At 38.4% G+C, this 21,431-nt stretch overlaps 1 protein-coding gene across 4 annotated transcripts in view; it reads right to left on the minus strand.

Annotated features, from left to right (window-relative positions):
- CNTN5 (contactin 5) overlaps nucleotides 1–21,431 on the minus strand; it is a 1,356,013-nt gene that overhangs the window by 950,612 nt on the left and 383,970 nt on the right. Inside the window, exon 1 of one of the 4 annotated variants that reach the window (XM_059070228.2) lies at nucleotides 5,586–5,697. The exons of the other annotated variants lie outside the window; for them this stretch is intronic. The gene's annotated coding sequence lies outside the window, so the exon portion shown is untranslated. Of the gene's footprint in view, nucleotides 1–5,585; nucleotides 5,698–21,431 lie in introns of those variants that run through there. 4 annotated transcript variants of the gene reach the window in all.

The following is a 21,431-nucleotide window of genomic DNA, read 5'->3' on the forward strand; positions in this document are numbered from 1 at the left end:
AACTCTTGTGCACTAATGGTGGGAATATAATAAACTGGTACAGCCATTATGGAAAATCATATGTAAGTTTCTGAAGAGATTAGAACTATCACATGGTCCATCAATTCCACTTCTGGGAACATATCCGATGGTAATGAAACTATTGTCTCAAAGAGATAGCTGTATTCTCATATTCATCACAGATAATTCACAATAGCTAAGATATGGAAACAATCTAAGTGTCTGTCATCAGATGAATGGATCAACAATATATGGTATATATACATACAGTGAAATATTATTCATCCTTTAATCGGAAGGTAATCCTGTATTTGCAACATCATGAATGAACCTTAAGACTAAATGAAATAAGCCAGCCAGAGAAAGACACCACGACATGGTATCTCTTATGTGTGGAATCTATTTAAATAAAAACAGAGAGCAGAAAAGTAGTTGCCAAGGGCTGGGGGTGTGTAATTACTTATAGCATGGTAATTATAGCAGATAAGTCTATCTTGTATAATTGAAAGTTGCTGAGAGAGTAAAATTTAAATGTTCTCACCAAAACAAAGTAAATATGAAGTATGTGAGGTGATGGATTTGTTAATTAATTTGGTGGTGTAATCATTTCACAGTGTATACATACATCAAATGATCATGTTGTGTACTTCAAATATTTTATAATTTTATTTGTCAATTATACCTCAACAAGGCTGAAAAAATTTAAATTACTTATAACTCATTAGTGTACAGACAAATATATAAAAAAATCGAAGCTTGACACAATATGGTAAGACTGAAATGAAACTATTTTAATCTTGTGAGTCAAACTATAATATTTGACATTCTTTATGTATGTCATCAACTTTTAAAAGGTAAATGATATATTTTTTATAATAAATTTATTTTTTCTTATAAATAACAAGTATGTCTTTTTTTATAAAACAAAATTTTGACTGTTTTTCCATTTGATTGAAAGGATTTTATTTTGTTTAAATATTAAATCATTCAATAATATTTATTAGACATTTACTATATGTCAGGCTATGTGGTAGCACTAATTAGATAATTAAGGTATGCTTCAGCATCTGATATTTAGGACTGGATACTCTGAGAGTTAAGAATTATAATAACTGGCTTAAAAATTAAATTTTAACTTGAATCCAAAAGTAAACAAACTTTCAGATTTGATTAAAGAAAAGGCTCATTCTGGTTAATGTGATTTTTATTAAGAAATCATTAAGGAATAAGGAAATGAAATCCTACACCATAACTTTCCAAATTAATTTAAATCTCTAATCATATTCTGTTCCTCCCACTTGGGGCAAATACCAGGTTCTGATTTGCATCTGCCTGTATTTTGACCATTTCATATCCCATTAGTCTTTCTGCTACTTTCTTTCCAAATATTATTATGTCTGATCTAAAATATATCACAATTTTATTTGTATGTTTGAGTGTGTGTGTGCAATTCAAAGTTACATGAAGCTAATGTTTATACTAGACTCATTCTAATCTGTAAAGAAAATAAAATTATCCATTGCTTTAATCAGTAGTGTTCTTTATATGCAAAGTTAAAGTTAAAGGATTCAGGCTTCCCTAGTGGTGCAGTGGCTAAGAATCTGCCCGCCAATGCAAGGAACACAGGTTTGAGCCCTGGCCTGGGAGGATCCCACATGCCATGGAGTGGCTAGGACTGTGTGCCACAACTGCTGAGCCTAAGCTCTGGAGCCCACAAGCCACAACTACTGAGCCCACGTGCCACAACTACTGAAGCCTGCATGCCTAGAGTCTGTGCTCTGCAACAAGAGAAGCCATGAGAATGAGAAGCCCGCACACTGCAATGAAGAGTAGTCCCTGCTCACAGCAACTAGAGAAAGCCCGCACACAGCAACAAAGACCCAGCACAGCCAAAATAAATTAATAAATAAATAAATTTTTAAAAATAAGTAAATAAAATAAAGGACTCAATAATCTAGAATGGGCTATTATTGAATTATTATGGGAACTTCATTATACACAACATAGGTCCAGGTAGGACTTTTCTTGAAGGTAGTGGTTATTTCTACTGTCCGTACCATTGAGAAAGTGTTTAACCTGGAATAGAAAATAAGGACTGGCTAGGTAGATATTAAACTGGCTTAAGAATAATTTTTAAAAATCTTTCTCTGAGTCTTAGGTGGTTTGGTCTGCATTCCACTGCAAGTTATACCCAGAGCACTTCATTTGGTGGTTGTGGACTTGTGTGTGTGTGTGTGAGTGTGTGTGTGTGTGTGTGTGTGTGTGTGTGTGAGATGGAGATAGGCTGAGAGGTAAACCTGTTCCATTCATAGAAAGGGGTGGAGAACTAAGCAAGTTTGTGTGTTTACAAGTGATCATAACTGCAGATTTAGACCTAAGTACTGTGAACAAAGTTGCATCTTATAGTATTGGTTGTAAAAGTGTTGCATTGTTCTTTTCACTCATTCAGAGCTTTAAGTGCATATTTACAATGTGGCAGTAGCTTCCATATTGGTCTCATTATGAACAGCAATCTGATTTCAATGGGTTTGTCCTAGGGAGCAGGACCAATCATTTCATATTTATTGTTTGCCTATCATTCTAGGAACTGGAGACACACTAGTGAACAAAATTGACACCATACCTCCTCTCAAGTAGCTTACAAGTATGCAAAGTGCTGTAAAAAAAATTCAGGAGCTGTGAAAGCATCTTTCAGAAGACCAAACCTCATCTGAGAAGTGAGGAAAAGTTTCTCTAATGCTACTGAAGTAGAGATGTGGAAGAGAATCAGGAGTTGACAGGATGAAGAGAGGGTGCTCAATATTGGCTCCACAATGGATTCACCTGGGAATAAATACTGATACATGTGCTTTACCCTCCAGATATTATTATTTAATTTGTCTTGAGGGCTGTCTGGATGAGATTTTTAAAAGCTCCATCAGTGATTCCAATGTGCAACCAAGGTTAAGAACAATTTGCTGTTCCAGACAGTGGCAACAGTATGGGAAAGACCAAGGACTGAAGGACGTTTAAACATCTGAAAAATTTCAGCTTGGGTCCAAAGAGATGGGAGGTGAAGGTGTGGAAGATGGAGCAAGAGGGTCCTTGGCATCAGGGGCAGCTATGCAGCTGGGTAGTCTGAGACCCAGAAAAAAGAGGCAGAACCTTCAGTTGAGTGGGGAAGGGCATTTCTGCTGATGGGGTGAACATCTCATGATTACCAGGTGTCAGGTTGATGCTGAACCGATTCTAGCCAGTTAGTACTAACTTTCTATAGGTGATAATATACTGTTACCCACAATAAATGATTTGCAAACCATTTAAAAGTTAAGGTATGGCTAACTGGAAATGGTGTCTAATAATGAAATGAGATTTATGAAATTTTCATCTAAATTTCTTGTCATTCCAATATGGTATCAAAATACTCCTTGCAAAAATAAAATAATGTGGCTTTGGGTATGCAAAGACACATGTACTAATAACAGAAAATGCAGTAAAACATAAGTCTTAACTGGGGAATAATAAAAATTGGGGGGATAGAATTTTTAAGGGACAATTGCAATGTTGATTAGTTCTTCCATCTTCCTGTTGATTTAGGCTTTTCACAAGGTAAATGAATCTATAATAAATATGTCTTTATAGTTTATCCTCCATGGTATTCACAGCTTAGATGAGGAGAGTGTATATGGCTAGAAAGAAAAGACTTGGAAATTGTTCTTCAAATATTAGTACTGAGTTTTGGTCAAGATAAGGACCAATTGGCTAACTAAAAGTATGTAATGAGCTATTTAAAATTTAAAACTCCTCTGGCAACACCCAGTGTAAGCTTATTTATTGATATCTTACATTTGGTATAAATGATTGGTACAAACTAGATTATAAAATAAGACAAATAAAAAAGAAATCATTGGTTAATAGGTACATTAAAATGCATGGCAGCTATAGTTCTGGTTTATAACTTGTAAGCCCAAGATGCTATTTCATATATTTTTCCAATAATTATTTCATGTTCTACTTGCCCACCTCAGCCTACAAGTATGGTAACACTCTTCTCTTATTGTTGGTTCAGTATCCACTAGGGTATGACTACGTATTGGTATATTTTCATTAATTTGCCTTGAAAATAATGTGTAAACCAGCTTCCTTCAACACAAACCACTTTTGTTTTGTTATATCTTTACTTACTGCTTCTGCCAAGTTGTTCATTTATGTTATTCAAATACATGAATTATTGGTATGTGAGGCCACCATTCTCTTCTGTGGGGATACGTTCTTTCATTTCATCAATTTAATCTTTTTTCTTTTTACCATGCATTCCTTAGCATTTTTTTCTTATAAATTAGCTATTATACTGCTTGTATTTTATGTATGCTCAAATCTTCTCTTTAGGTCAGGAGGCTTTGATTTTACTTACATTTTTCATTCAGTTCTTTTTTCTTCTTTTTTAAAACAAATTTATTTATTTATTTAATTTTAAAAAAGGCTGGGAAGAACACATGAGTAGCTGGATAAAAGATTTATAGGTGATTACAAGGTCAATAAAATAAAAAGGAAAGGTTAAATAAATAAAATATGCCACAGAAATAGCACAAGATATCTGAGGAGAAAAACATGAATACAGTGAAATAAATGGCCAAATCAGGTGAATTTTAATAAATGTCATCATTTAAGTGGCAATAAGATAGCTAATCTTGGAAAGAAATGCTTATGAATAGTGAATATTTCTTGTTTTGTTACCCAGCATATGTTTCCCAATGTCTGGCTCCTATTAAGTACTGAGAATTTTGTTCAATTAACTATCTTTACCCCATATTTCCTGAGTGCTTCAGAGAAAACTGACATTACCCAAGTTCCAGAGGTGGGTGCTGCTTTACTGAAGGCCAATAAATTCAATGCTATCCACTTCTCCATGGAGTTTGGTTTAGAAAAAGAGGCTGGAGTCCAACAATATATGCCACTGGTTCTTGTCCTTAGAGATTTGTTCAGGGGCAGCCACATGATCTTCACCAAAGGAAATTGTGCTAAAGATTCCAGGCCATGAAGTTTCATTAAATTCTTTTAAAATAGCTACACCAGAGATGATCTTGCCCCTTGTGTGGATGTGGAGCTTAGAATTGCTGCAGCCATTTTGAAAACATGTGGAAACCTGTGTTAGGAGGAAGCTTGAAACCCTGTAGGACCCTGTGGGGCCCTCCTGGGAACAAGCCCCTCTGAGACCCATGCTTCTTGTTTGACCTTCCCCGTGTTTCATAGAGTAGACCCAAACAGTTAATGACTGGAGAATTGAGGGAAAGAAGAAACAAGGGAAAAGCAGTCAAATAAGAAGAATAACAATAGCTTAAACAATAGTTGCACAATAAAACAGAATCACAGGAGTCCCAGTTCCTCCTCAAGGAATATACATAATAATCTGACCCATATCTTTGAGTTGTTCTGCAGAAGCTAAGACTCCTACCCAATGTAGATTGTTGATTACATGCTGACCACAAGCACATAGACCCCACACTGGCTGGAACTAGAAGGTTGATAATTAAGATTCCCGAAACATCACCCCCCTACAACACAATCAATCAATCAGAAGAAAGTCCACAAGCTGCAACGCTCACCTCAAATGCTACCTTTAAGAATCCTTGGGGAGATGCGGAAGATGGCGGAAGAGTAAGACGCGGGGATCACCTTCCTCCTCACAGATACATCAGAAATACATCTACACGTGGAACTTCTATAGAACACCCACCGAACGCTGGCAGAAGACCTCAGACCTCCCAAAAGGCAAGAAACTCCCCACGTACCTGGGTAGGGCAAAAGAAAAAAGAATAAACAGAAACAAAGAATAGGGACGGGGCCTGTACCGGTGGGAGGCAGCCGTGAAGGAGGAAAGGTTCCCACACACTAGAAGCCCCTTCGCGGGCGGAGACTGCAGGTGGCGGAGGGGGAAGCTCCGGAGCCGCGGAGGAGAGAGCAGTAACAGGGTGCGGAGGGCAAAGCGGAGAGATTCCGGCACAGAGGATCGGTGCCGACTGGCACTCACCAGTCCGAGAGGCTTGTCGGCTCACCCACCGGGGCGGGCGGGGGCTGGGAGCTGAGCCTCCGGCTTCAGGCGGATCCCAGGGAAAGGTCTGTAGTTGGCAGAGTGAAAACAGCCTGAAGGGGTTAGTGCACCATGGCTAGCCGGGAGGGAGTCCGGTTGAAGACCGGAGCTGCCGAAGAGGCAAGAGACCTTTTCTTCCCTCTTTGCTTCCTGGTGTGCAAAGAGAGGGGTTTAAGCGTGCCGCTTAAAGGAGCTCCAGAAACGGGCGCGGAGCTGCCAAAGAGACTGGAGACTTTTTCTTGCCTCTTTGCTTCCTGGGGCGCGAGGAGAGGGGATTAAGGGCACCGCATAAAGGAGCTCCAGAAACGGGAGCGAGCCGCGGCTGTCGGCACGGACAGCAGAGACGGGTGTGGGACGCTAGGGTTGCTGCTGCCGCCACCAAGAGGCCTGTGTGCGAGCACAGGTCACTCTCTACACCGCCCCTCCCTGGAGCCCGTGCAGCCCGCCACTGTCGGGGTCCCGGGATCCAGGGACAGCTTCCCCGGGAGAACGCGCGGCGCGCCTCGGGCTGGTGCAGCGTCACGCCGGCCTCTGACGTCGCGGACTCGCCCCGCCTCCGTGCCCCTCCCTCCCCCTGGCCTGAGTGAGCCAGAGACCACGAATCTGCTGCTCCTTTAACCCCGTCCTGTCTGAGCTAAGGGCAGACGCCCTCGGAAGACCTACGCGAAGAGGCGGGGCCAAGGCCAAAGCTGAACCCCAGGAGCTGTGCGAACAAAGAGAGGGGGAGGTCTCTCCCAGCAGCCTCAGAAGCAGCAGGTTAAAGCTCCACAATCAACTTGAAGTGCCCTGCATCTGTGGAAAACCTGAATAGGCAGGGAAATATCCCAAGTTGAGGAGGTAGACTTTGGGAGCAAGATATACTATTATTCTCCCCTTTTTTCTTTTTGTGAGTGTGTCTGTGTGTGCTGCTGTGTGAGATTTTGTCTGTATAGCTTTGTTTTCACCATTTGTCCTAGGGATAGACCAACCCGGGTTTTTTGTTTGTTTTTTTTGTTGTTGTTGTTGTTTTTGTTTTTCTTTCTTTAATAGAAATTTTTCTTCTTAATAATTATTTTTTTATTTTAATAACTGTATTTTACCCTACTTTATTTTGTCTTCTCCCTTTCTTTCTTCCTTTCTTCCCTCCTTTCTTTCCTACTTCCCTCCTTCCTTCCTCCCTTCCTTCCCTTATTCCCTCGTTCCTTCCTCCCTTCCTTTCTTCCTTCCTTCCCTCCCTTCCTCCTTCCTTCATTCCTTCCTTTCTTGCCTTTCTATTTTTTTCTCCCTTTTATTTTGAGCCATGTGGATTAAAGGCTCTTGGCCCTCCAGCCAGGAGTCAAAGCTGTATCTCTGAGGCGGGAGAACCAACCTCAGGACACTGGTCCACGAGAGACCTCTCAGCTCCACGTAATATCAAACGGCAAAAATCTCCCAGAGATCTCCATCTCAATACCAAGACCCAGCTTCACTCAAGGACCAGCAATGAACAGTGCTGAACACCCTATACCCAACAAAGAGCAAGACAGGTCTACAGCCCCATCCATTAGCAGAGAGGATGCCTAATAAGGCTACCAACATCCCCATACACACCATCAGATGGGCACCTGCCCACCAGAGAGACAAGATCAAGCCTCATCCACCAGAACAGAGGCACTAGACCCCCAACCAGGAAACCTGCTCAACCCACTGAACCAACCTCAGCCACTGGGGACAGCCACCAAAAACAGAGAGAACTACGAACTTGCAGCCTGCAAAAAGGAGACCCCAAACACAGTAAGATAAGCAAAATGAGAAGACAGAAAAACACACAGCAGATGAAGGAGCAAGATAAAAACACACCAGACCTAACAAATGAAGAGGTAATAGCCAGTCTACCTGAAAGAGAATTCAGAATAATGATGGTGAAGATGATTCAAAATCTTGGAAATAGAATAGACAAATTGCAAGAAACAGTTAACAAGGACCTAGAAAAAATAAACAGGAAGCAAGTAATGATGAGCAACACAATAAATGAAATGAAAAATAGTCTAGATGGGATCAATAGCAGAATACTGAGGCAGAAGGACGGATAAGTGACCTGGAAGATAAAGTAGTGGAAATAACTACTGCAGAGCAGAATAAAGAAAAAAGAATGAAAAGAACTGAGGACAGTCTCAGAGACCTCTGGGACAACATTAAACGCACCAACATTCGAATCATAGGGGTCCCAGAAGAAGAAGAGAAAAAGAAAGGGACTGAGAAAATATTTGAAGAGATTATAGTTGAAAACTTCCCTAATATAGGAAAGGAAATAGTCAATCAAGTCCAGGAAGCACAGAGCGTCCCATACAGGATAAACCCAAGGATAAACACGCCAAGACACATAATAATCAAACTGTCAAAAATTAAATACAAAGAAAACATATTAAAAGCAGCAAGGGAAAAACAACAAATAACACACAAGGGAATCCCCATAAGGTTAACATCTGATCTTTCAGCAGAAACTCTACAAGCCAGAAGGGAGTGGCAGGACATATTTAAAGTGATGAAGGAAAAAAACCTACAACCAAGATTACTCTACCCAGCAAGGATCTCATTCAGATTTAATGGAGAAATTAAAACCTTTACAGACAAGCAAAAGCTGAGAGAGTACAGCACCACCAAACCAACTTTGCAACAAATGCTAAAGGAACTTCTCTAAGCAAGAAACACAAGAGAAGGAAAAGACCTACAAGAACAACCTGAAACAATTAAGTAAATGGTAATAGGAACACACATATCAATAATTACCTTTAATGTAAATGAATTAAATGCTCCCACCAAAAGACACAGACTGGCTGAATGGATACAAAAACAGGACCCATATATATGCTGTCTACAAGAGACCCACTTCAGACCTAGGGACACTTACAGACTGAAAGTGAGGGGATGGAAAAAGATATTCCATGCAAATGGAAATCAGAAGAAAGCTGGAGTAGCAAATCTCATATCAGAAAAAATAGACTTTAAAATAAAAACTATTACAAGAGACAAAGAAGGACACTACATAATGATCAAGGGATCGATCCATGAAGAAGATATAACAATTGTAAATATTTATGCACCCAACATAGGAGCACCTCAATACATAAGGCAAATACTAACAGCCATAAAAGGGGAAATCGACAGTAACACAATCATAGTAGGGGACTTTAACACCCCACTGTCACCAATGGACAGGTCATCCAAAATGAAAATAAATAAGGAAACACAAGCTTTAAATGATATATTACACAAGATGGACTTACTTGATATTTATAGGACATTTCATCCAAAAACAACAGAATACACATTTTTCTCAAGTGCTCATGGAACATTCTCCAGGATAGATCATATCTTGGGTCACAAATCTAGCCTTGGCAAATTTAAGAAAATTGAAATCATATCAAGTATCTTTTCTGACCACAACGCTATGAGACTAGATATCAATTACAGGAAGAGATCTGTAAAAAATACAAACACATGGAGGCTAAACAATACACTACTTAATAACAAAGTGATCACTGAAGAAATCAAAGAGGAAATCAAAAAGTACTTAGAAACAAATGACAATGGAGACAGGATGACCCAAAACCTATGGGATACAGCAAAAGCAGTTCTAAGAGGGAAGTTTATAGCAATACAATCCTACCTTAAGAAACAGGAAACATCTCAAATAAACAACCTAACTTTGCACCTAAAGCAATTAGAGAAGGAAGAACAAAAAACCCCCAAATTTAGCAGAAGGAAAGAAATCATAAAGATCAGATCAGAAATAAATGAAAAAGAAATGAAGGAAACAATAGCAAAGATCAATAAAAGTAAAAGCTGGTTCTTTGAGAAGATAAATAAAATTGATAAACCATTAGCCAGACTCCTCAAGAATAAAAGGGAGAATACTCAAATCAATAGAATTAGAAATGAAAAAGGAGATGTAACAACTGACACTGCAGAAATACAAAAGATTTTTAGAGATTACTACAAGCAACTCTATGCCAATAAAATGGACAACCTGGAAGAAATGGAAAAATTCTTAGAAATGCACAACCTGCCAAGACTGAACAAGGAAGAAATAGAAAATATGAACAGACCAATCACAAGCACTGAAATTGAAACTGTGATTAAAAATCTTCCAACAAACAAAAGCCCAGGACCAGATGGCTTCACAGGCGAATTCTATCAAACATTTAGAGAAGAGCTAACACCTATCCTTCTCAAACTCTTCCAACAGATAGCAGAGGGAGGAACACTCCCAAACTCATTCTATGAGGCCAACATCACCCTGATATGAAAACCAGACAAAGACATCACAAAGAAAGAAAACTACAGGCCAATATCACTGATGAACATAGATGCAAAAATCCTCAACCAAATACTAGCAAACAGAATCCAACAGCACATTAAAAGGATCATACACCATGATCAAGTGGGGTTTATTCCAGGAATGCAAGGATTCTTCAATATACGCAAATCAATCAACGTGATACACCATATCAACAAACTGAAGGAGAAAAACCATATGATCATCTCAATAGATGCAGAGAAAGCTTTTGACAAAATTCAACACCCATTTATGATAAAAACCCTGCAGAAAGTAAGCATAGAGGGAACTTTCCTCAATATAATAAAGGCCATATATGACAAACCCACAGCCAGCATTGTTCTCAATGGTGAAAAACTGAAACCATTTCCACTAAGATCAGGAACAAGAGAAGGTTGCCCACTCTCACCACTCTTATTCAACATAGTTTTGGAAGTTCTAGCCACAGCAATCAGAGAAAATAAAGAAATAAAAGGAATCCAAATAGGAAAAGAAGAAGTAAAGCTGTCACTGTTTGCAGATGACATGATACTATACATAGAGAATACTAAGGATGCTACCAGAAAACTACTAGAACTAATCAATGAATTTGGTAAAGTAGCAGGATACAAAATTAATGCACAGAAATCTCTTGCATTCTTATACACTATCGATGACAAATCCGAGCGGAAAATTAAGAAAACACTCCCATTTACCATTGCAACAAAAAGAATAAAATATCTAGGAATAAACCTACCTTAGGAGACAAAAGACTTGTATGTAGAAAACTATAAGACACTGATGAAAGAAATTAAAGATGATACACATAGGTGGAGAAATATACCATGTTCTTCGATTGGAAGAATCAACATTGTGAAAATGACTCTACAACTGAAAGCAATCTACAGATTCAATGCAATCCCTATGAAATTACCACTGGCATTTTTTACAGAACTACAACAAAAAATTTCACAATTTGTATGGAAACACAAAAGACCCCAAATAGCCAAAGCAATCTTGAGAACGAAAAATGGAGCTGGAGGAATCGGGCTCCTTGACTTCAGACTATACTACAAGGCCACAATAATCAAGACAGTATGGCACTGGCACTAAAACAGAAATATAGATCAATGGAACAGGATAGAAAGCCCAGACATAAACCCACACACATATGGTCACCTTATCTTTGATAAAGGAGGGAAGGATATACAGTGGAGAAAAGACAGCCTCTTCAATAAGTGGTGCTGGGAAAACTCGACAGCTACCTGTAGAAGTATGAAATTAGAACACTCCCTAACACCACACACAAAAATAAACTCAAAATGGGTTAAAGACCTAAATGTAAGGCCAGACACTATCAAGCTCTTAGAGGAAAACATAGGTAGAACACTCTATGACATAAACCACAGCAAGATCCTTTCTGACCCATCTCCTAGAGAAATGGAAATAAAAACAAAAATAAACAAATGGGATCTAATGAAACTTAAAAGCTTTTGCACAGCAAAGGATACCATAAACAAGACCAAAAGACAACCCTCAGAATGGGAAAAAATGTTTGCAAATGAAGCAACTGACAAAGGATTACTATCCAAAATTTATAAGCAACCCATGCAGCTCAACAACAAAAAAACAAACAACCCAATCCAAAAATGGGCAGAAGACCTAAATAGACATTTCTCCAAAGAAGATATACAGATTGCCAACAAACACATGAAAGAATGCTCAACATCATTAATCATTAGAGAAATGCAAATCAAAACTACAATGAGATATCACCTCACACCGGTCAGATTGGCCATCATCACAAATTCTAGAAACAGTAAATTCTGGAGAGGGTGTGGAGAAAAGGGAACCCTCTTGCACTGCTGATGGGAATGTAAATTGATACAGCCACTATGGAGAACAGTATGAAGGTTCCTTAAAAAACTACAAATAGAACTACCATATGACCCCACAATCCCACTACTAGGCATATACCCTGAGAAAACCATAATTCAAAGAGAGTCATGTACCAAAATATTTATTTCAGCTCTATTTATGATAGCCAGGACATGGAAGCAACCTAAGTGCCCATCAACAGATGAATGGATAAAGAAGATGTGGCACGTATATACAATGGAATATTACTCAGCCATAAAAAGAAATGAAACTGAGTTATTTGTAATGAGGTGGATAGACCTGGAGTCTGTCATAGAGAGTGAAGTAAGTCAGAAGGAAAAAAACAAATACTGTATGCTAACACATATATATGGAATCTAAGAAAAAAAAAATGTCATGAAGAGATTAGTGGTAGGACTGAAATAAAACACAGACCTACTAGAGCATGGACTTGAGGATATGGGGAGGGGGAAGGGTAAGCTGTGACGATGTGAGAGAGTGGCAGGGGCATATACACACTACCAAAAGTAAATTAGATAGCTAGTGGGAAGCTGCCGCATAGCACAGGGAGTTCAATTCTGTGCTTTGTGACCACCTAGAGGGGTGGGATAGGGAGGGTGGGAGGGAGGGTGACGCAAGAGGGAAGAGATATGGGAACATATGTATATGTATAACTGATTCACTTTGTTGTAAAGGAGAAACTAACACACTATTGTAAAACAGTTATACTCAAATAAGGATGTTTAAAAGGCAAAAAAAAAAAAAAGAAAAAAAAAAAAAAAGAATCCTTCCCTGAAAGCCATCAGAGACTTTGGGTCTTTTGAGCATAAGCTGTCTGTTCTCCTTGCTGGTGTTTGCAAATAAATGCTGTACTTTCCTTCACCACAATCCAATGTCAGTAGATTGGCTCTGCTGTACGTTGGGCAAGCAGACCGATGTTTGGTTGGGTAATAAGCTGACCTTATAAGAATGTAGAGCAGAGATTCCCTGATACCCTTGAGCTAAACTTTTAAACCATGGACCTTCCAGTTGTATGAGCTGATAGGCTTTCTTTATTGTTTAAGCCATTTTGAATTGGTTTGTCTGACACTTGCAGCAAAAAAGAGCCTAAAATGATACCTAAACAACCTAAAGAAAAAAGTAGAGTTCACACTTATGATCCCCTCTCTTCCAAATTATCTCTGTTTACTATGTCCGCCTTAGAGATTCCTTTCTGAACAATCTTTCCATAAGTCAATTTCTCACCAAACCATTTAATGTATTTTTCTCTTTTGCTAACACATTACTATAAAATTATTTGTTTAAGAATAGCACCTATCATTTCCTCTCAATTCTAGTTTTAGTTCATAGTTATAGGTGTATTCTGACCTAAGCTGGGTTATGCTACTTTTGGAGAGACTTTAATTTTTCAAAATTTGTTACTCTCCTTTTCATGAAGTTTACCTTGAAAATAATCCTCAGGTGCTCAACAAGAAGAAATTTCTTATCTGCCAAATAATAAACACTTTGAGGGTTTCAATATTTTTATTCTTTTAACCAATACAATGACATTTTAATAATTTTTTAAAAGCAAACATATAGTATAGGGGAAGAGTAAATCAAGATTAGAATAAGGCTGAATTAGGTTTCTTTGTTTAATAGTGCAATGAATACTTGTTGGCCTCAGAGATCTATCATGGGTAATGGGAATAAAGAAGTTTCCATAATACTTTCAGTTTCTAGAACTTGGATACAGTTCTTCTCAACTCCATGAAACAGTTTTATCATTGTTTAAATTTTACTGTAATATAAGCTCACTTTTCTGTTGTCCTGAGCCCCTTGACTGGGGGTGAAATTCACTGAGGTACATTCCCAGTTTTTAATCAAATAGCAATCAGATTTAGAAAAGCATATTTGCAAATTCCAAGTGTTTACATAACTATTACGTTAAAGGGAGTACATTTGTATGTTTACAACTTGAATCAGTTTTCCCAAATTGTTTAAAAAAGAAGGATGCTACCCAGGGATGCATTACTTACAGGAGTTGTGAAGGCATCAGAAAATAGGCTTGGGCTTCCCTGGTGGCGCAGTGGTTGAGAATCCGCCTGACGATGCAGGGGTCACGGGTTCGTGCCCCGGTCCGGGAAGATCCCACATGCCGCGGAGCAGCTGGGCCCGTGAGCCATGGCCGCTGAGCCTGCGCGTCCGGAGCCTGTGCTCCGCAACGGGAGAGGCCACGACAGTGAGAGGCCCGCATACCACGAAAAAAAAAAAAAAAAAAAGAAAATCGGCTTGAAGTGCTTCATTTGCATTAAAGCACAGCTTTACTGCCACACAAACAGTACCTCTCTTGAAATGGAAATTGTTAATAAATCTAGCACTTTTTACCTTTGCCTTGTAAAAAGCATTTTGAGGGGGAGAAGGGAACATTTTCCCTTGATGGAACAGCACTATCATTGACCATCTATAGCAAATGGAAGAATGTCTAGGGAATCAGCCATCTACTAGTACAGCTTCGGATTGATGGGTTTTATCACCCATGGAACTCAGATGAAACCCTTCTGGTCTTTTTAATACTCTTTCCTGGAGGCTGAACTTCAAATTTCCCCTTTTATGTGAAAAGAATTTAAAGAGACTTCAGAGTCGGAGTGCATCAACCTTGACAGTACGGTACTCAGAAGTCTTGACATCTGCATAGGCCTTCTGTGTCTCTGGTAGCTTCCCTGCCACTGTTGGAAACATGTCATTATCATCAGATGATCTTCCATGTGAAAAAGCCCTGGGTAAAGCAACTTCTGCCTTGTTAAGACAAGAGTTTCCAAATAATGTACAGTAAAAATTACAGTGGCTATGGAAAATTACAAAAATATTTGAAGTAAATTATAGGTCCTTCTGCCCAGTAAAATAGAAACATAATTTCTAGAAATATATAGTATTAGTATAAAAAGAAAAATCTTCTCAAATGAAACATATGAGAATTCAATAAGTACAAACTGTGGGCAGGTAATAATTCCCTTGAATAACTTGTTTGCTTCCTATGGTATCACTGATCTTATATAAAATCACTCAGAAGCTAAAGCTGGCAAAAACCGACAACTTAACTTGAGATAAATGACAGTCTATGTCCTGATATTTTCTATGCAGCACATAGAAAAACCAACTTCTAAAATATTTTGTATTCCTCTTTATTTTTTTCTGTTCAGCAATTACCACAGACATATGCGACCAGACAGTCAGAAAAACAATAAAGCTAGTTACCCATCGTTTCTTCAGGTCTTTTGGTTCCTATTGTTTTGAGAGCTTTAACTATTCATATACAAAAGAGATTAATGATAAAAGTGATTACTTCACTTCCATAAAAATACTTTTTAATGTGATAAAACTTATTTACAGATACTAGTGAGATATATTTTGCCTGGTTCCTCTTACTTGTATGAGAATGAACTGTGTATTACTGAATCCTGTTAGAAGCTGAAGACCCTCCCCCAAAAAACAAAAAAATCAAAAAAAATTAGAAACCCGTGAAGAACCCAGTATTATTTCTATATTGCCTGTCTCTGCTTGTCTCATGAGCGTCGTATGTTAATGAGTTAATGTTAAGTCAGTTGGCTATTCATAAAATCATACATGAGAGGGAATGTGGATATGGAAGAAAGAGCAACTAAATGATCTAAAAGCACATACAAGTGCTTGTTATCTTTTGCCACAAAATACCTGAAAAAAAAAAAAAAATAGGGGGCTTTCCTGGTGGCACAGTGGTTGGGGGTCCGCCTGCCGATGCAGGGGACGCGGGTTCGTGCCCCGATCCGGGAGGATCCCGCGTGCCGCAGAGCGGCTGGGCCCGTGGGCCGTGGCCGCTGGGCCTGCACGTCCGGAGCCTGTGCTCCTCCGCGGGAGCGGCCACAGCGGTGAGAGGCCCGCGAACCGCACACACACAAAAAAAAAACCCCAAAATAGGGACAATTATGGCTATATATCATATCTTAAATTGGGGCCTATCAAATTTAGCAGTGGTGATTTCTAATCTTTCTTCAATGACAAAAGTCTCTTTAATTATGTTTTCCTTTCCCTCTGCATCCTCACTTCTCTCTGCCTTTCCATGAGCTCAAATTTAGCAAATTTCTGTCTAAGAGATTTCATTTTTAGGTAATAATTATTTTCTGTGGAAGCTAAAAGTCAAAGGGGCTGTTTACCATCCAATTGCTTCAGTGGCTGTGTCTGTGGTTCCTCTGGAGGCCAGACTGCTATGCCAGGTTTCACCACATGTTCTGGAAGGGAGCTATCACCTTTTCTGGTCATAGTTCATGAGGAGAATGCTTGAATCAAGCTTAGCCAATTACTGAACTCTCACAGTAGGGATCTACACACGGTTTCTCTGAGGCATTTGAAAATTCTGAAGACAGTTTTTAAACCTTAATTCTAACTTCAAAAGCTTGGTGCTTCCCTTTTTAAAAAATGTATTTATTTATTTTTATTTTATAAAGAGACTAAGATTCACAGTGATAGGCAGTAGGGACTCCTCCCCCAAGCCCACAGGGACATATCAGATGAGGGTTGGTTTGTCATCTTCAAGCTACAGGTGCCCCCACTACCCAAATGAAGAGTTTAGCCCCTTGCTCTACCTCTTCTCTTGAAAATAACTGCTATAATTAGTCATTATTTCTAATATGTTGGACCTGAAGAAAAGTTGAGAATCACTACCCTAAAGCTAATGAAATGAGCTCTAAGAAAAACATTAAAGTCATAGGATTCATAAATAATAGGACTCATAGGAGGTTTCTATTTGAGAAACTTGACTGTACTTTTATGCCTGTGAAAAATGTGAACACCATACCATGTAAAAATTATGCAGAAAAGCACACTAAAAATATCAAAAAATACTGTGAAAAAGGAGAAAGATAACTTCTGATTAATCTTGAGAATTAAAAATTCTTTTTCACTGTCCTACTTAAAATCTGTGAAGCCCTATCCATTGCTCTTAGATTGGAGTCCATAGTCCTTAATATGGCATATAAGCTGTATAATGTGTTTTGGTTTTTTTCATCTAAATAACCCCCACTGACTTTCATCAACATTTTTTATTCTTCAAATCTCAGCTTAAATGATAATTCCTTTGTGAAGACTTTTAAAACAATCCTCTCCTCACCTGATGATCCTTATCCCAATGGTTCTATGGAATATTATCTATGATAATGTCAGATATTATCATAGCACTTGATATGCTGATTTGAAATTTTAAAAATATTCCTGAATATATCACCCTTCAAACAAATAGTTGTCAATATGGTCACCATATTGGTATCATCTGGAGAACTTTTAAAAGTATTCAAACGTCTGAGTCCCATTCATAATGATTCAATTTATTTGATCTGGGCTGGGTTTCAGGTTTTAACATTTCTTAAACACTTCAGATGTTTCTAATATTTAACAAGGCTTGAAAACCACTGTACCAGTTAGGAAATTCAAAAGAATCAAGATCTTCTTTGTTGTAACCTGGCTGTCTAAAAACATGTCTGGTACTCAGGAGGTACTCAACAATAGTATTTGAATGAATAAATTTGAAGAATGTTCTCATTTGAATAATAATAGGCACAGTATGATGATCATTGCTTATTTTTAAAGGGTTTTATAGGTTACAAACCACTTTCATTATCTCTACTTGCTCATTTCTTTGAGAACATTTTGAACTGATCAGACATTTGAATTAAATAAGCTGTAGATATATAGTAAGATATTGATTTTCTGCTGAGATGGTATGTTATTTTCTGAAAAAATGTAGAAACATTATTAGCTTCTTTGTAACAGACAAAGGTCAAATATTTTTTTCAAATTATCATCTTGATCATTAGAACACTGACTTTTATATTTTTCAGAAGCAGTATCTGTCTATTATCTATCTATCTATCCACTCTATCTATCTACATGTATATCCTCCACATACACATACACATGTATATATATGCACACATATATTTTTCTACATTTCCATATGTTTGGGGGTAAACTGATTTTCATTAGTTTATAAAAAATCTTTTAGAGTAGCTCATGCTCAGAGTTAGTAATATGGGAAATAGCTGGTACTGTTTTCTCTGGGTCAGATATAACTTTCGATCATTAATATCTTCTTTCATGTCATATAGATTATATTCTACTCAGTCTCAAGTGGCACTTAAACTAAAACACTAATTTGATTTGACATCTCAATTGAGAATGCTCTCAAACCAGAAATCACTCAGTGATAACTACTTAAATATCTTCTTCTCCTCATTACTATCACTACCTAACATCTGCCACAGATTCTTTTTATTATTAACTTTTTAATTAGAGATAATATTAAACAAGAGAGTACTTGTGACATGGTCTCAAATTCGCTACAGTTATTCATATAATACATTAATTCATGTAATAAATATTTAAGTATCTAATAGATGTGAGGCTTTGTTTGGGGTACTGAGGACACAATTTTTTTTTAAAAAAAGAACAAAAGAAGATTTCTTGTTCTTAAAAAAGTAACTTCCTGGTCAGGGAAGATGGGCAGAGGCAAGTAATAAAGAATAAATACCTCCTGCTATGCAGCCTGGTTCCTAACAGGTCATGGGCAGATACCAGTCCATGGCCCAGGGGTTGGGGACCCCTGGTCTAGGAGGCTGAAACTTTTCTCCTACAAACAAGAAACAGGGGACATGGAAAGGCTTCTGTACCCAAGAGGCCCACAGGGTCCTGCTTGCTTTCATTAATACTATGTTTAGTAAAAACTGAAATGTAACTACAAAATTTCTTAGTGGCCTAAAAACTGATCCTTAAATATATTTCCATCAATTCAAAAGTAGATTGAAAAAAAAATTCTGCAATGATGATATTCCTGAGAATTAATCTGAAGATTATTTATTGTGTACATGAACTTGGTTCCCAGCTTTCTCAAGTTCACATTATTTCTGGTAGATCTAGAACTTCAAGTAGGTTTTCCTGATTCCTAGTTTTTTTTTTTTCATTTTTTTTTTGTTTTCGTTTCATTTTGCTACATCTTTTGATCCCTCCAAATAATCTGAAATAAAAATATTTTGTTTATTTTGTTGTCAACATTAAATTCCTTTGCTTGTTTAAGCAAACACATCAGGACCTTCATAACTGTTCTCTCAGATTCTCCCTCTACCTGGCAGATTCAGGCCCCAGTTGCATCCTTGGGGAAATCTACTTTGTCTCTGTTCAGCAAGTGTGTTATATGCACTCGCAGCACTTTTTATTTTTTCTTTCACGGCACATCTCACAATAGTAATCATTTGTTTATAAAATTATCTATAAAATATCTGCTTCTTCTTAGACTGTAAGTTCCAATAGTAAGAGATCTTAATTCCCCTGCTCACAGATAGATCTCCAGCACCTAGCAAAATGCCTAGAAGATATAGGTACTATACTATATTTTTGTTGAATACAAATTATTTGTTGACTAAATATTTGTTGAATAATTATTTGTTAAATAAAATAATAAATCCCTATATATTCTGGATGATGGTAAAAGGAACATGGGTAATCACATTTTGGAAAATCTGAATTTTTATCTCTTTTCTACCAACATCTAGATGTGTTTCTGTAGGCAAATCTCAAATTTCTCAACTGTATTTTGAAATAATTTATTCAAGTCTTTACTAAAGTGTTCCTAAGACATTTTACATTCAGAACATACCTGGCAAATTAATATTAACTGAAAATAACTTATACCACAATTTGGAGGGAACATATCATCAGCAAATAAAATACAATTCTGTGGACAAATAGCTAATATTCCTAATTGTTATTGGGGAACCAGTATAAATAGGATTCAGTATAAAGTCACAGTTAGTGAAACCCCGAGTGGGGTCCTGTGGAACTCCCAGGCATGGAGGCCTTTTTGTCCCCTTTTTGTTTCTTGCAGGCAAGACTCCAGACTCCATGACCTTCCGTGAGTTCCAAAGGGCAGATTCAGTTGCTAATCAAGGGAGGAGCAGCCAAGAAACCACCTGAGGCAAGATAAAGGGACCAAAGAAGCTCGTCAAAATTAGGAGACCCCACCACCTGAGACCCTGCACACACCCTACTCTTCTCAGCAACCCTACTCTTGGGAAGTATTGTCATAAACTCTTCATCAAATCTTCCTGGGTTGGGACACATAGTTTTTCGAGGCAGGAGCCCCCTGTGTCCCTCTTTGCCTGGCAAAGTAATAAAACTATCCTTTTCTACTTCACCCAAAACTCTGTTTCCAAGATCTGATTCGGCACCAGTGTACAGAGAAGCTGAGCTTTCTGCATCAATTCTGGCACAAATCTGGGGTCTACTCGGGGACGGTCCATGGGAGGGATTCCTAGAGGCCAGATGCCTGGGAGTCTTGCCTGGAAAGGCCGAGCCCCAGTCATACCTTGTCCACCATCCTGGCAGCTGGAACTCTGAGGCGGGAATAGACAGTGGGAGAGGGACTGATCTAGCAGATTCTGAGGCCCTTTTTGCCTTGAGGATGCTCCTCTCTTCCTTCTGCCTGGGCCGCCCTGGACTTCCATCCCCAAGGAGTTATTTTGGGGAAGCAGAAGAGTAGCATTCGGGAAGTCACAACACCTCTGCCAGCATTTTAGTAAGTAAGTCGCCCAGCATGCATGCTGAGGTTGCTCGACTTGGTCTGTTTGGGGAAACTCTGGTTTTCCTGTTTGGGGATTTTGCATTAGGAAGATTCCATTTGTAAGGCACCACTTGGACCAAGGTCACCAGTTTAGTGGGACTTGGAAGCCAGTTTAAGCCTTGGGCTGTTTGTGTGTGTGTGTCTGTGTGTGTGTGTGTGTGTGGCTTCCATTTGGCTGGCAAGGATTCTGGTTTTGTGCACACAGCTGTTTAATTCAACTCAACATGGGAAGCACTTCTTCTTTGATTCCATCTGATAGCCACCTGGGAAAATTCTGACAGTTTGGTCTACCTATAACTATGAATCTATGACTGAAAAGAATGAGATTCTATTGTAACTGTGTTTGGCCATTGTATATTCTTAAAAGTGAGGAGAGGTGGCCTCTGTATGGTGGCCTAAGATATTATACTATTCTTCAGCTATAAATGTTTTGTCACAGGAATAGAGAGGCTGGGAATTTTCTCCAGTCCAACTGGGCTAGCCACTCTGGGCTCACTCCCTTGCAGGAATTGAGCCACTTTGGTCACCCTGAGAGCCAGCTCTGGGTTTGTTCTCTTTCAAGAACTGAGCCAATCTATTTG

The sequence above is a fragment of the Kogia breviceps genome, chromosome 7 (assembly GCF_026419965.1).
Source record: "Kogia breviceps isolate mKogBre1 chromosome 7, mKogBre1 haplotype 1, whole genome shotgun sequence".
NCBI lineage: Eukaryota > Metazoa > Chordata > Mammalia > Artiodactyla > Physeteridae > Kogia > Kogia breviceps.